A 16003-nucleotide genomic window follows, 5' to 3' on the forward strand; every position below is an offset into this window, starting at 1 on the left:
AGCAGCCACACCTTCATTCTCTTGCCCTACAACAACTCCTTCTTCTTCACCCAAAACAGCAGCCACACCTTCATTCTCTTGCCCTTGAACATGAGCAATAGCAACCCTACGCCTAAGTCTCCTATGAACCGCACTCACCTCATTGAGGGTCACCAGATACCGTGGGCACTGTAACACATGTGCTTTTACAACCCGGTAATCGCGACTTTTGGTCTGACGGCAGCACATACCCTTATACTTTTTACCAACTTTCTTGATCCAATTATCCAAGGATGCCATTTTTGTTTTAGATTTTTTTAGTGTTTGGATGTGAGAGAAATAATTTTTGTTTGTGAATTTTAGAGGATGGGGAAAGGTTTAGAGGATAGGGGAAAGGGGTTGGTGTGTTTATATAGTGAGAGGCAGTGTTTATATAGTGAGAGGATGGGGAAAGGTTTAGAGGATAGGGGAAAGAGGTTGGTGTGTTTATAATGGGATAAGATCATAAAAAAGTTTATGACTAGAGCAAAATATATGCATGCATTTTAAAAAAGAGATCAATTAATGTTACGTACAGCTTCCAATCATAAAATCAATTTAATTATTGAAACATCCCATAATTGGTATACATGATCATCAGTAAGACCAAACTAGCTAGTGTACATGGAAACAAATTAGAAATGCGACACAATTCAGCCAAATATGAAAAATCATATGATCATTCATTTTCTAGCAAGGTAGGTTATGGATCTTGGATTGTCCAACTTATGGTAAATGAAACTAAAGCTTTTTTCTTACTTTATGACACAAAAGTAAGTATAAAACTACGAAGTATGAATAAATTAAAAAGTGTGCTAAAAAAATTAAACAATATGAAAAACGCAATCCGTGGGTCTCGAACCCTTGACCACGTGGTTAAAAGCCACGCGCCCTACCAACTGAGCTAGAACGGCTCACGCTCATATGCCGTGTTAAATTATATGGAGTGAGATTCCCACAAGTTAAGCCCCTAACTTGAGTCAAATTAGGAAATTCTTGACCCTTTGATTAAAATCAATGACCAAAATTCAATAATCATCTTTGAATCTTAACCCCTGATAATAAATCAAAGGCCATGATCTCTCTAACTTAACCCCTCAAGTTGTTTTCAACTTGAGGGAATCTCCATCCAAATTATATATAGTCGAAAAAGCTTCAATATCGTTTACAAAAAAATACAGAGTGTCACACCAATAAAAATTCATATTGTATATATGTGATGATTTTTTTAATAAGTTGTAACAAAAGCGTAAGCTTTTAAGTATTAAGTTACTAGAGTCAGTTAATATATATACATTTATTGGAGTGCAAGGATTTTTTAACAATTCTTTGAAAAATATGACTATTAAGATTATTTTTACTGTATATGTAAACACCATGTATTTTCATTAGTGTCCGGACTTACCAAACATCACAATATAAAGCACTTTATTTATGAATTATATCTTTTATTAAGACAATTACATGTGAATAGTAAATTTAAAAATGTTATATATTTACTCGTATATTGGTAAACTTGAAACGGAGTGGTCAAACGCCTTATCATGATTACTAGATGTGCATGAAGGTCATTAGGCTTACTTTGTTAACTGTTATTGGGCTTTTGGGTAAATTTTAAAATTTGTTATTGGGCTTGGCAAAATCAGTTGTTCAGCAATAAACATGAAGCCACGAAGGGTAAGCAATTTCCTTATTTAATTGGACATGTGTAATTAGAGTTGTGGTTTTGTAACGATTTAATAACAAGTAAATAAATCTAATTAAATTAAACAAAAGACAGTCTGGTCCAGAACGACATGGGTTCGAATCCCACAGCTGTCAATTTTTATATTTTTCTCTTATACCTTTTTTGCATAGAAATTAAACACCCAATATTATTTGCAAAGCCAAATTTGTTGAGTCACACAGAATTACATATAGTCTTTATAAATATATATTTCTAGAATACTAGTAATAAAAACATGACAATTTTTCTTATACATTCTCAAAAGAGTCGAGACTTTTCTTTTTTTGAGCTTTCCTCAAGAGTCAAGATTAGCAGGAAATTCCAGAAAGGGAAAAGCTACTCGTATTGAATTCAACGACTTTGACCCGACAAACACAAAGCCCACAATATATATGCTTCCATGAGAACAAGAGTACAAGACAATAAATTAAAGCAGCTTGTGTTCTTAATTAAAGAACTTGATCATTGTTGTCACAAGACAACATGTTATTTAGTTCTTTGACAAATTTCTCCATGGCAACGGTCGGCAAACATATGGGTACTAAGATTCCAGGTTCACCCATAGAATTTACGGAAGATATATAGAAACTACCTTCGTACGAGAGATCACCTATTCCTCCTGTGGAAGGCCCTGCAAAGGTCGGCTTCCCCCACCCGAAATCAATTTCATTAAATCCAGCATGGGTCACATCTTATACGATATAACTTTGAGCAATATTAGCCCAAAATGAGGTCACACATCAACCACAACATTGAGAGAGAAAATAAAACCCAAAGAAAGTGGACTTGAATATTGGGCTAATATTTACACATTGGTTGGAACAATTATTGACTTAGTGTACATTATATCTTATATATAATAAATGAATTACAGTCCCAAAACCTATAATAACATGCATTAATAAAAGAAGTTATCTTACATATATAAAGCACACTCCTTAAATTTAATGATAAAAATGTACAAACTCATAGAATTGTCATTACCAAAACCGTTAAAATAATATGTAAAGGCACTCTTTAAAACAAATCATGCATTATAATTTTGATAGAGATTCTTGAAGAACTTGATCACCCATCGAGTTTACGAAAGGTACGTAGAAACTAACCACGTGTGGCAGATCACCTATTCCTCCCTTAGAAGGCCCTGCTAAGGTTGGCTTCCCCACCCGAAATGATCAACTTCACTGAATCCAGCTTTGGTTACATCTGACACGATATAATTAACTTTGAGCAATATTCGTGAATTGTGGGCGGCCTTTGAGTACCAACAAGTCAGCAACAGATCTCATGTACTCTTCGCCTCTTCGGTTACATCGGCTTTGGCTTTCGTAACAAGCTCCAAAGCGTGACTTAATGGTTTGTTACATAGATCTCGCGCGATAGAAATTGCAGCAGGGTAGCTAAAAGCATTCCCATAGTATCCTATAGGGAGCGCGGGTTGAACTTCTTACGTGCGTCGACTATGCACATCATACGCATTTTGGCTTCAGGACCAGGCTCAAGGGCAATGGTATGACAACGCCAAATGGAAACTGTTAGCACCTCAAATGTGAAACACTTTTTTAGATGCAGAGGAACAAACCTACGTAAAGCTGCTGATACCTCGGTAGGTCCAAAGAAAAACGACCTCATTGTCATCTGATCATTTTCTTGTGGGATGATTGTAAATTTAGTGTCCGGGTCCTCTTGTTCATATTCGTGATGAGTACACGTCACACGTGGTGGTTCTCTTGCGGAAAGCAACTCCCTTTGCCATACGGGCATTGTTGTTGGTGTTGGTTTACCTTGTGCCATTTCACCCAATGCTGTTAAAAATTGTACGAGTCCTTGTGCATCACTCATAGTATGATTGAGTCGTATTGCAAAAATAAAACCCCCACATAATTAAGAGACGTGTCACCTATCAATCATATCAATGCTTGAAAATTAGTGGTCAAAATAATCCATCGAACCATTTAGCGTTAGACCCTTAGAGGTCGAAAAGGAACAACACGAAATTCATTGCCCAATAATTGATGTTTGATTATATATTTACCGTTTTAAGGACTAACTAATCTAATTTATAGATAATTCTTTTATCTCTCGAGTAATAAAATCACATAGAACTCTATATATGTTTCACCTGAATGAGTAACAATGGTGAGCCAAGAACGCCGCTAGAACCAGGAACATCGTAAAGGAGCTCTTCCATAAAAGGACACGGGGGCTGAAGAGCATCTCCAAACTGCTTCAGTGTAACATCTGCCTCGGCCTCAATAAACAACACTCCCTGGCCATTGCAATCCACCATCAGCTTCCTCCCCGGGCCTTCCTTCAAGCGTCCAGCAAAATTGAAAGATCATTCCTGTTAAAATCAAAACATATAACTCTGTCTCTCTCACACTAAAATTGAAAGATCATTCCTTTTGATTTTAACATGAATGATCTTTCAATTTTATTGATATGTCGTATTTTATACTCATTTCCCACGGCTTAATTAGTTGTTTTAGTATGGTTTAAGAGTTGTTTTCGTATATATTTGGTGCGTTTATGGTGTTTGTTAGTGTTTCGGGGTGTTAACAGGTACCGAAGCGTTAATCTGAAGAAAACGAGGTTTCTAGAGTAAAATGAGTGCTTACGGATGTTTTACGAGGCACGAAAGTGAAGATTGGAAGCTAGTCAAAGTAAGTCAATGATGGTCAACAAAAGTCAACGGGTACTGCGCCGCACTTAAGGACTGCGACGCAGTTATGCATGCTGAGGAACAAACTGCTTCGCAGTCACCAAAGACTGCGACGCAGTCGTACCAGATACAACCAAAAGACCAGTCAACGAACGTCAAAGTCAACAAAAGTCAAACAAGAAACTGCGACGCTGTTGGAGGCCGAATCTGTATATTTTTTAGAAAGTATAAATAGCTTGCAAAATCATTCAAGAACCCTAACTTTTACTTCCAGCCGATTTTGGAGCACTTTTTTAGGGTTTTTCTTGTATTCAACCATGTTTAAGGATTTCAAGCACGATTGGATCAATTCCGTTATTCGTTTTCAATCCTTTGTATTCGGTAACGATGAATTCTCTTAATTTGATTTGTTATTCGTATTTTAATATGAGTGGCTAATCGCCTTTTCATCCATCTTGATGGAGTGAGACAATATGTAAGGATTGCACTATTTTTATAATTTAAGTTGATTTGATTTAACGTTGTGTCGTGATCTTAGCTTATTAATTCTTTGTTATTTAATTATTGATTACGGATAATTTTTGCACAATCTTAGTGGTAACTTGGGTTGGGTAGAAGTTATTTTGTATGCTTGGTTAGACGCGATTATTTCTATGATGGGTACGGTAGAAGGTAATTAATAATTAATAAGAATTAACAGGTTAATGGTTTGGTACAATCAACAGACACAATTGTTATCTGAAATGACCAAAACCATTGTTGAATTAGTAAAGTTATAAAAAGGCGTATTGGGGTACCGGTCTTAATAATGGAACTAGTTTATACAAGAGAGTCAAATGAAATTGTTAACTTGACGGGTACGGGGTTGGCGATCAATTTAAGTCTCGGTTATTTAATCAACTAAATTGGATTTGAACTTCATCAAATGTGCAACCTTAACATGTTGTTGAGCGAAATCAAGATGGGTGACCTTTTGATTATTGTTTCATACAACAAACTCTTCTTTCGATTAATCCTAAGGGATTACTGACTCTTTTCACTAACTGTTTGCAACGTGGTAACTCGGCCACAAAATCCCCCATTTGTTGAATTACATTATTTTGACAATTGCTTATAAAAGTCCTTGTGAACGATCTCGGCTTACCGATTTTTACTATACTGCATGCGATCAGATACACTGCCTGTGAGTGTGTAGTAGTCAGTCTTTTGGTAAATCGTGTTTATAAATTTTATTACTAGATTTCACACATCATTTACTCGTAATTTTTCATGTATACACTTTTTGGATCTGTGATTTTAGTGTAGCTTTTCAGGAAAAAATAACTTTTGAAGATTTTGTCCGATTGTCATCTGTTTTTTATGGTGGAGCGTGGAGCAGACGTTTTTTAAGTTAATTTTTAATTGTTATGTTTTATTGAATAAGTATTTACGGAAGTCATTGTTTAACGCCCACCGTATCCCAACCATTATTTTTTGGTATCTCGACCACAACTACTAGTGCGGGCCCCCAAAATAATAGCTTGCCCCCAGTCAGTAATCACTACAAATAGTTGAATATGGACAAAACACCACTATTTGTAGCGATAATCGGTGCAAATAGTCTGATTGAATTACTAAAAGTCTGATCGAGATACCAACCGCCTTGTTTAATTAGATGATTAGTTAATTATTCTAGGATTGAATTTCTTTTTGGGATATTAGTAAATTAATTAGTACAGACACTTTTATCGAATAAGACAAAACAAAATAATGATCACTATACGTGAGAGAACGTGCCTACTGTGCGTGAGAGAGTGTGTCTGTTGGCCATAATTATTCACGGTATGACGTCATTAGAGGTCTTTGTCTTTCCGTTTAACTTCCTCCACCACGGCGTTTCGAGGGAATCCTTTTGGTCACTTCTCAAATTTCTTTTTCCTGTTATTTTTTTTTATTTTTATTTTTTTTGAAAAAGACATACATCAAACCAATTAAATGGATCATATTTAATCAAATTATTTTTAGTTATTATATTATATATACATGTATGCTATTTAATTATTTAGTGGTATGTTGTGTACATGTTTATTATAAAGATTATTTTTAGTTATCTAATCATATATATCATATTTAATCCAAAATATACACCACAAATGTTGCTACCATTACTATTAGCCGACCACACTATACCGTAACCATCATCATTCTCGCAACGCGTGAACATACGATATTATTTGGAATACAATTAATGAAGCCATTTTCAAAAAAGCAAACTCAAAAAACTCTTGGATGACATTGTTTGAAAATAAGATCAAAAAACCATAATGTTAGATTACAAAGAATAACATCGGTTAATCAAACAGTTGAGCCCCCACTATCCTCCTCCTCTTCCTCAATCTTGTAGAGAGTAATTGGGCGGTGCTTGTTTTTGAAAAATAAGTAGAAAATAGTTGAGCTATACAATGCTTAGATAAATAGATACAATAAGGCACGCGTCACAATTTTGAACTTTAGTTGGTCATCTTGTACACATTTGAATATAACAAAAGTTTTTCTTACATGAAAAATCACAATAAGTGAATCATGATAATTAAAGATGCGAACGAATAAAGAAAATCAATCTAGACGTAAAAATACTGATATTTTTTTTATGAACAAATTGAGAAATGACATTAATTAATTAAGTGAAAAGATCAAAGTAGATTGTATACCGAAGTAAAATGATATAATTATTAGATCGTCTTTTACATTTTATAATACACACTTAGATACTTTGATATATTTGAAACTTTGGTCAAAGCTATAACTTTGATACACACATTTTATCATTTCCATCGTTGTCCAAAGATTCGACCAGAATGAATACGAGTCACATGATCAGTATATCTTATTCGAGTTTATGGTGTGTTATCTCGATTTTTTTTTTTTAGTAATATGAATTATTATGATAAAACTCAATCAGGCTTTTGATAAATATCGATTTATAACCCAAAACAAGATGTTTTATGAAGTTTGTGTTTTAATACTTGAAACGGTTCAGGATCAACATCTCGTGATATAGGATTATAGGGTATAAGTCAGACTTCACCATTATACGGTGAAATTTTTTCTGATATCGTATCCTGACTATTTTTTGAAAAAAAAAAACCTAAAAAATACCCATTTTCAATATTAACATATATAATTTAAGAAATGTCCCGACATTACAACCGCCCACAATTCTCTCAACATGATTTTTATGTCATTGAAGTTATGTTATTCAGTAAAAATTTTGCTAATTATTTTAATAGTACTTTCCATTATAACGTACTGGTTAAGCACCAGCTTTACATGCTGTAGGTCTCGAGTTTGATATATGCGAAAGACATTTAAAGAGGAATTTCACAAAAAGTCATCCAGTGAAGCATGTTTGAATCCTGCAGAGAGGCAAGATTTTACCCAATTAAATGTCGCGTCTTGGCCGGTTTAGTTGGAGGTTTCTCCTCCTACCAGGTATCGAGGGTGATGGAGCTCTCTATCACAGACCCGGTTAAAACGACGAGAGTTATCTAACCTGTTGCGTTAGAAAATGATCTATATCTCTAAAAAAAATATAAAAAATTAGTTATTCTAATGATTCCTGAAATCCTTGTGAGCACATTGCCACTTTGGTTATGAGCTACAAGCCTACAATATGTATGGCTTTGTTGCTCCCCTCAAGTTCTATAGCCACCCATCCAATTTCTCATCGTAATTCATAATGGAACAAAATAGTTTCTTTAAGTAAACTAAAATTGAAAACTCTAAGACACGTCATTCACAAAACGAAAAATCATATACGTACACGGCGAGATGTGAATATAATAAATTAAGTAATCACTATGCCTTTTGAACAAGGCACAAGGTAACACCACCAGGTAAAGGTCAACTGATAAGGAATTAACGGCGACGTCGCCGTTAATACTCTGACACTGACAGGGGCCCCGCTAATTTCTTTGTCAGATTTACCATTACAGACATAGAGGCCTGCAATACTCTCTCTGGTGGGATTACACTTTTTCTTCTGGTGATGTTACACTCCTCATTGAACAATAATATCAACATTCCACTTATATTTGGGACCCATTGAAATTGCAAAAAACCTTAAAAACCTTGCCACTTGTTAACTAATGTAAGGATCTAGTAAGAAATATTTGACCAATTTTGAAATTTAATTTGTATATTATAAAAGAAATACATCATAACTTAAATCAAAAAAACTTGGTCTAGTATATATATATAACAATTAATGTAGCTTTAGCTATAGTAGCTACAGTAATTGTTATATATATTTTACTTTTACCACTTAAGTCTATTTTTTTCATTTTTGTCACAATTTTTTTTATTACCTAAGTTTTAGTTTTTTCGGTTTTGTCACAATTCTTTTTCTTTAAAGTTTTAAACTTTCATATTATTGTTATCAATTTTCGGGTTTTCAACTTTTACTATAAAAGTTTCATTTCTTTTGGTTTTGTCACAAACTTATTTCTTTTTTACCAACACAAGTTTCATTTGTTTCGATTTTGCCACAAACTTTTTTTAAAATTTTTTTTATACTTTAATACTTTTGCTACCAGTTTTTGGATTTTGGACTTGTACCACAAATCGTATAACACATAATAACTAACATACACCGACGTCTAAGCTATGCACGACCAATTATCGTATAGTAACTGCTTATAAGCTTACATGCTTGATTTTTTGTCGCATACATTTATCAAATGTTTAGTTTTCATTTGCTTTTTATTCATTTATTAATACTAAAATTTGTTAGATATTTTAATGGGGTATTTTCAATAAGAAAAAAGCTAATATTTGTTAGCCTTGACCAACGGGCAGGTATAACATTGTTACGCTAGTTTTTATTATCCGTTTTTTACGTTATTTTATCATACAATTTTGTAATAAGCGTGTATCGTTATGTATGTATAATTGACCTTATACAGAGTGCCGGATATGAAAACTAGTTAACTTACAAAAATCGGATATTTTAATAGCTTTGATGAGTAACCCGTCAAATAATAATATTGTAATATATATTTGTTTAATAATAAGTAAATGGCATTGTTTAAACCTAAGTAATTGGCTCAAATTAGGGTTAAGGTTACACAATCATTACTCTCTTGATTTTCTCTCCTGAATCAGTGCAAACTTAACAACATGAAATGAATCCTTAAAAGTATTTATATATGAATACTGAGAAAGTCTTAAGCCTCTTTCTAATATACTCCCTTTACTAGTAAATGTGGGTATGTTTATACATAAAGGCTAAATCCACCTTCATGTGATTCAGTGTACATTGGGCCGCCCATGATCATCAAACAGGATGACCTATCTTATATTAAAAAATAAGATATATGTAAAAGAAGCCTGTTTACTTTGGTCTGCTAGTAAGATTCGGCAGCGGGGAGGGAAAGAAAAAAGGGCCCGACCCTAATAAGGTCCGACCCGGTGTCTCACCCGGCTCCCATCCATTTATACATACCTACACATATATATATAGGGCGGCGGTAGCATCAAGGGGGAAGGGAAAATCCGATCCTCCCATCTCACCCGGTTTCTAACCCGATTTTGTAAGTACCTTCGTGATCGATCTGTATTCCTTTCCTTTTTCTGGCCGACATGTCCTTGTGATCCCGACCCGGCGGCTTTGTATCCTGATCCAAGTTTCAATCTCGCCCGGTTTGTTTATTAGCCGATCCGGGGGATCTATTTACTTGGTTTCTTGAACTTTTGCATATTTCTTTTGTCCACCGGATATCTATACGGGATCAAATCCCCCAAGTTTAGATACAAAAATAGTTTGTCAAGATTTTTGTATGTAAACTTATCTTTATTTTGCTTTTTCTTCTCTTCTAGTTAAACGTGTGGCTGCCGATCCTCATCAGGATTGTCAATCTTGAATTGCTTGCTTTTGTCTTCTAATTTGTTGAGGTATGTATTTCACTTTCACATGTTATATTTTTACTTTTCTTTGTACTTATCGATTTGCACAATGGGGTTAGATAAGAATTTTTTGGATGACTTTATGAAGACCAATAGGAAAAGAAAACATAACTGTTAGCATGTGAGTAAACTAAGAACAATATCTTTTCTTCTTGACTTTCATAGCAAAATCTTGAAATGGTTAATTTCTTTCTTTTCTATAGTCTCCAAATACTGTTGTTCAATTTGACAGTTCTATACATAGATTTTGTTTCTTTTTGCATGACTGCTATATCCGAATGGGTACTTATGTATCTAATGAGATTGGATGTTTTCTTTATGAAGTTTGAATATTCAAATCCTTGTACTCTACTCTTGGATAAGTGGACCAGGCAGAAATTTGTGTCCATGTTTAGATGCTCATTCATGTCTTTTTCAATAAGTATCCATTAGTCTTTAGTATTTTAGTATTTGGGCTGCATATACACCCATGAATATTTATTTTGTCAGACCTTAGAACAAATAATATTCTTGTATATTTTGTCATGACTGATAGTTAATATTCATGCATATGTATTGTATGCACCATCGTGACTTTATATTTATAACAGTACATGGGATTTCAACATGAGCATAGACCTTACTTGGTCTTTTCTTTTCTCAGATTGTCTCGTCATTCTTTTAGAACACTTTTAGGAAAATATATTTAGACATGTCAGAAAGTACTAATGAACATCCACCAAGTAGTTGGGAGGACATAGATGGTATTGATGATGATTTTTCTCTCCCCGTAGGGGTTGATGACACCGATTCCCGCCTTAGTACTTTTTACTTTGAAAAGCTACTAGAGGATCATCCATGTCTGGCCAAGTATAATCCTATTATGGCCACTAAAAGCCAAAGAGCCAATAAACCCCCGCCTGGAAAAGTTGCTTTTTATCAAGCTTATTTCACCATTTCCAATCTCAGGCTTCCTTTGACACCCTTTTATCTAGAGGTGTTGGCACATTATAGAATAGGTATTGCTCAATTGCAACCAGTTGGTGTTAGTAAAACTGTGTTTTTTGAGATGATTTTAGATGCTTTAGAGATTCCTCCATCAGTGCATCTCTTTAGGAGTTTCTTTAGGTTGGTTACCACTGGAGACTAGTTTACGTTCGCCGTTAAAGAGTTTGGTTCGTCGTTGATGACCAATCCCCCTGGTACTATTAAGTTTTGGCGTCTTGATTATTTTTTTGTGGATGCCTCCTTTATTCCCGAAGACAAAATTGCTTTGCTTAAATGGAGGGATGCTAAAAGTAAAAAAGCCAATAGTAGGATTAATAAGAAAGTGAATGAGTTGCCTGAGGAACATTTAGTCAACAAAGAGTATATTAAGAGAATAATGGGAGTTTCAGTCCCATATAGGAGTTATGCTAAACATGAAGCTATTTTGGTTCTTGCCAAGGTTAGCCAAGATTGGGAAGGAGATGCTCCCACCTTAGTTGACGTATCCACAGGAAAACGTATGGATTTTTTTTTCTTATATATTGTTTAACAATAACTTGCTCTACTGTTAGCTCTTTTTTTTTTGTTCTCAGCTATGAGTCTCATGGAGGGTTTGGGCCTGGACATCCAAAAGCTTAAAGCGTCTAGCAATCGTAAGCCCATCAAGCCCATTGAGCCCATTGAGCCTTCTGAGGATGAGATAGGAAGTTCTCCTATAGAGATTTCTCAAGATACCTCCCAGGCTAGGAGGTTCTCTTTTTCTCCTGAGCGCCAAAATCTTGGCATTGATGGTTCTCCCCTTCTTTCCTGTTCCTCCCATCCTTCAGAAGAAGAATGTGGTAAGAGGATATCTTCCTTACTTGGGAGTGTTCCCTCTCCTTCTCCCACTGGTACTTCTCTTTCTTTACAAATATATTTATATATATATATATATATATATATATATATATATATATATTTGCATATGCATTTAGTTTACTTAGTTTATTAAGTTTATTATGCGACTAAACATTTTTCTCTAATTATGCAGCTAAACATCCTTCTCTAAGTCTTTTGCATGGTGAAAAGAGGGTTGGGGAAAATATTGCTAGCCCCCCTCTAAACGTTGTATGACTGCTCCTCCACCTACACTTAATCCTTTTGGTAGGTTCACTTCTTCTTCTTTTGGTTCCACTTCTATTGGACTTCTTCCCTTGCTATCCTCCCGGGACAGTTTGGATGAATGCATGGCCACACTTGAGCCTATGAACCGGGAAGGATTCCATTGTTCAGAGTTCCCTACTCTTCAGGGTATTGACGAAGATGTGTGGAATGGGCTTAGGCGCAAAAGCGCTTATAAACTCGGTTATAATGACTCTTCTCGTACCTTCAACTCTCAAGCAAGTTCTTCCCACTCCATGGATGATTTTGATAAGGGGGTGGGAAATGACTATTATATCCCATCCAAGCCTCTTCACCTTAATTCTGATGTGAGAGATCCTGACGTAGCAAGGCAATATGGAGATTCTTTTGTTCCCCCACTCCTTGCAGCAGAAACTAGCTTCCATTCGCTAGAACATTTGGCTAGGGTACGTTGTGTATATATATGTATATATATATATTATTGTTGCTATTATCATTCATTTATTTAACACTTGTGTGTTTATGCAGATGTATGATGTTGGTGCAGCTCTTTCCTTTGCCACTGGATCGCTTATGAGGAGCCGTTTCGAGAGAGAGCTTGATACCATGACTCAGAAAGTAAAGGCCTTGGAGTCAGATTTGGAAGTTGTAAAAGGGAATCTTTCTAAGTCTTTGATAGAGATTGAAAAGGAGAAGGAGGATAAAAAGCGTTTAGATCATGAAGTTAGTATGCTTAAGGAGAAGTTGGAGGTAAGTGATGTTAGGGGAAGGGAGGTAGAGAGGGTTCTTGATGTAGAAAGGGCTAGGGGGAGGAACTTGGAGGAGGATATTGAGAAGGGTGCTCAACTTAGGAGGGATGTCCTTCTAGCCTTTCCTCATTTGTTTAAGCTTGCTATTAGTCACCCGGACGTTATGAAGATAATTGGTGATTTTAACCAAGCTACATTTGCTGTTGGTAGGCATTCTGTTGCCGTGGATTTTTTAGATAAAAATCCTTCTCTTGATCCTACTACTCTTCCCTTCTATGATGTCTCATCCCTTACCAAGATGGAAGATGCTGAAATTGTTTTTAGACAGAAGTCTTTTCCAATAATTAATGCTATTGCTGAGGATCCTGATGCTTGATGCTTCTTTGGAGGATATAGTGTCTCTCCTTTCACCTGCTTCCCAAGAGATTGCCCCATCAGAGGCTCCACATGCTCCTTCATAGACTTAGCTTTATTTTGCCTATTTGTATTTGTATTGTATATTAACTTGCTCCTTCATAGACTTAGCTTTATTTTGCCTATTTGTATTTGTACTGCATATTAACTTTTATTGTGTAAGTTTATTTTTGGTGTAAGGCTATGTGGTCATGTTAGCTATGAAAGAGCAAAAAAACTACCCATATTACTCTTTAATCTTATTATATAATACACTAAAATTAAAACAAATAACCGTAAGATAATTGATCTTATGTCTTTTTTGTGTTTAGGAATAAAATAAACTAAATAATAACTCTTAACTATATAACCAATTTGATGCCAACAAAACATATAGATCATTGATCTAATGATTTTTCATATTCATCTCTAAATGCTTGTGGATAAATATGAAAAAAACTTAAGATGAAACAAAAATAAATTAAGATCTAAATAATCAAATGTACATTAATTAGATCTATAAATTATTACTGTGGATTTAAATTGCAAGAGCATATGTCATGAATATACATCATTTATGAGTTTTTTTAAAATCGATTTTATAAGAAAACGTGTTAAAAAAAGTTCGTTTTTCCATTTTACCGAGTTGTTAAACATGTATTATAACAACAGAAAGAAAACATTAAGAAAGAAAATTCTATGTTTAGTTCTTAATTGAAATGAAAAATATATTTATAACTTTAATTGAGAAATTGATAGACATTAATATCTTTATAAAAATGATATATATAGACTTGCTTAATAGATAAATATCAGATGAGGAAATAGTGCTTATATTTAGATGTAATACTTTAGTATTGTTATATAAGCCAAACCTATGTTCAGTTCTTGATCATCTTAGTAAAGAAATACAGTTATCTTAAGTTTTAAACTATCACCTAATGCAATAGTTTTTAAATTTTACAAATTGTTTATAGAAACACAGATATATATATATATTATATATATAACTTTATGTTTTTTTATTATATAAAGACATTAGTGGTATTAGTTTATATCTTAAAGTGAATGTAAATGCAATAGTGCTCAACGAAATCTTCTTATTTTCAAATTAACTCATTTTAAGATGATACACATTAACTTGACATATTTAATTATTTATTATCATTATAATGTACTAATTAATACATTTTCAACATTTTCTTTTATTAACATTTGTCAAGATATGATATAATGAAATGATAAACATATCAATAATTATATGTGTACTCGCGTATTATGCGGGTTAATAATCTAGTAATGTAATAAATGGATGTTAGAAATATATATCCTTTTTCATCTTTTGTTATGTTGTTGATGCGTTCAAGCGAACAAATATCACTAGCACTTTCAAAGGCGGGATGATTACTAATGGTGGTTTCTTTATTCACAAAGTAGAGCTTATATGGATGATTAGCTGGCCTAAACATTTGAATTTGACTTTAAAGTTTTAGATAATTCGTAGCAAAATTAAAATAAGATTAAGAATAAGATAGTAATTAAGATTATATTTTATATATAGTTATATAGTTACAGTAGGATAATAACATTGATATGTTATAAATTGGATAAGAACTAATTATATGTGAAAACATAAAATTGGCGTATTAAAATGTTACTGTCGTACGTAATAAACTTATATGAGGGACACATTATATACACTTTCACCTTTAATTATTATAGTAACTTAAAAAAAAGTTAATGAAGTGAATTTTTTTGGACAGGACCATTATTCCTCCATAGCCTTCTCTAACGTTTTACCTAAATACGCGTTTGTTGATGCAAAATTTGAAAGAATTTGTAGCCCACAGTCAAATGTGCCGCAGATTAAAGTCACTTTTATCAAAAAAGAAAAAAAAGAAAAAGAAAGGGGATACCCCCCGAAAACTCATGCTCAAAAAGTACGGTTCATCTTAGTTGTTTTGTATTGCAAAACTAGACGAAAGTCAACTTGATCGAAAAAGTTTTGAGGATCCTCAGACAGCAGAATGTTATTCATGGGAAGCAGATTATGGGAAGCAGATTATGAACTGTTCTCTCATTACATTCTTATACCGTGCATTGTTACCCTTATAACTTGTGTGCTTATTTATAATAATTCTTATATGATCTCCATGGACGTTCCTATATATATCTATAATTCATACATTCTCTTTCGACAGATTCTACCCTGATCTTGGTAACGTACCAATGAACTTCCGTGATGTTTTTCTTCAAAGTCAAGCTCTTGAAGGGATGACAACGTCTATGGTAAGTATAAGTCAGGAAATTCTTCTCTAGCTTCAATAAATCAGCAATACTCGGTGACATTAGATCAACAATGCATGGTTTCTCTATGACAAACTACATATATGTTCATGACTTCATAATGAAGTGTATAAAATG

The 16003-nt window shown here is 34.0% G+C and overlaps 1 pseudogene; it reads right to left on the bottom strand.

Annotated features, from left to right (window-relative positions):
- Positions 1–2193: 2193 nt before the first annotated feature.
- On the bottom strand, positions 2194–4073 carry LOC122583612 (annotated as a pseudogene).
- Positions 4074–16003: the final 11930 nt, after the last annotated feature.

This window comes from Erigeron canadensis, chromosome 9, assembly GCF_010389155.1.
Source record: "Erigeron canadensis isolate Cc75 chromosome 9, C_canadensis_v1, whole genome shotgun sequence".
NCBI lineage: Eukaryota > Viridiplantae > Streptophyta > Magnoliopsida > Asterales > Asteraceae > Erigeron > Erigeron canadensis.